The sequence below is a fragment of the Hemitrygon akajei genome, unplaced genomic scaffold (assembly GCF_048418815.1).
Source record: "Hemitrygon akajei unplaced genomic scaffold, sHemAka1.3 Scf000050, whole genome shotgun sequence".
Classification (NCBI taxonomy): Eukaryota; Metazoa; Chordata; class Chondrichthyes; order Myliobatiformes; family Dasyatidae; genus Hemitrygon; species Hemitrygon akajei.
Genome location: NW_027331936.1, coordinates 4,052,759 through 4,054,151, shown reverse-complemented (window position 1 = coordinate 4,054,151; position 1,393 = coordinate 4,052,759). Strand labels below are relative to the sequence as shown.

The window sequence follows — 1,393 nt, the reverse complement described above, 5'->3', positions numbered from 1 at the left end:
AAATATAAGAAAGGTAGCCTGACTTCAACGTGTTCAAAAACTCAAAAGATTTAAACACATTGAAGATCAAAGACAGTTGAGGAGAATGGGAGAAGATTTGTCAAATAGATCATCGTGTGATACGGTGATGCACATTGGAAGGAAGGATACGGTGGGATACAAAGATTTGGGCACCGATGCTCAAAATTTCTGTTACTGTCAACAGCTAAGCGAGTAAAAGATGACCTGATTTCCAAAAGGCATAAAGTTAAAGATGACACATTTCTTTATTATTTTAAGCAAGATTACATTTTTTTATTTCCATCTTTTACAGTTTCAAAATAAGATAAAAGGAAAAGGGGCCGAAGCAAAGGTTTGGGCCACCTGCATGGTCAGTACTTAGTTACACCCCCTTTGGCAAGTATCACACCTTGTAAAGGCTTTCTGTAGCCAGCTAGGAGTCTTTCAATTTTTGTTTGGAGGATATGCGTCCATTCTTCCTTGCAAAAGGCTTCTCGCTCTGTGAGATGCTTGGACCATCTTGCATGCACTGCTCTTTTGAGGTCTGTCCACAGATTTTTGATGATGTTTAAGTCGGGGGATTGTGAGGGCCATGGCAAAATCTTCAGCTTGTACCTCTTGAAGTAGTCCTTTGTGGATTTTGAGGTGTGTTTAGGACCATTATCCTGTTGTAGAAGCCATCTTCTTTTTATCTTCAGCTTTTTTACAGACGGTGTGATCTTTACTTCCAGAATTTGTTGGTATTTAATTGAATTTATTCTTTCCTCTACCAGCGAAATGTTCCCTGTGCCACTGGCTGCAAGACAAGCCCAAAGCATGATCGATTCACCATTTCCGTTACCGAAAATAAATCAAGTACAACTCTCACTTCAGGTGCAGCCTTACGGTGGGTGCTGAACATTGATGGAGCTGCGATGGCCGAGTGGTTAAGGCGTTGGACTTGAAATCCAATGGGTATTCCCCACGCAGGTTCGAACCCTGCTCGCAGCGCTCACACTACAAGCAGCAGCGTGTAGTTTGCCAATAAAATTTAACACCCTGGATGCTGTTATAGCGCTGGCCCCAAATGTGTTCAGTTGACAATCTGCAGTTGCCTTGCAAAATACCTGATCCACCCATCGGCTCGCCATCTCTATTTCGGGATCAGTTTCCTTTGACAGTCTCACTGCAACCGGTCGTCCTTATTTTAATCCCATCGAAGTACATGACCTCACACATTCCTGAAATCCTGTTTATTCAAAATAAACACTTTTGTCCAGTTTGCGCCCTCACTGAACGAACCAATTGCAGCCTAAATATTCTCATTGCAACCCATTGGTCCGACTACGTCACGTCATCAGCCACACACAGTCAGGACAGCTCATTAATGAGGGACGATAATTGACCGTCATGA

At 42.8% G+C, this 1,393-nt stretch overlaps 1 non-coding gene across 1 annotated transcript; it reads left to right on the top strand.

Moving 5' to 3' along the window:
• Positions 1-908: 908 nt before the first annotated feature.
• Positions 909-990, top strand: trnas-uga (transfer RNA serine (anticodon UGA)). Its single transcript has one exon. It is a non-coding gene; the product is annotated as a tRNA-Ser (tRNA).
• Positions 991-1,393: the final 403 nt, after the last annotated feature.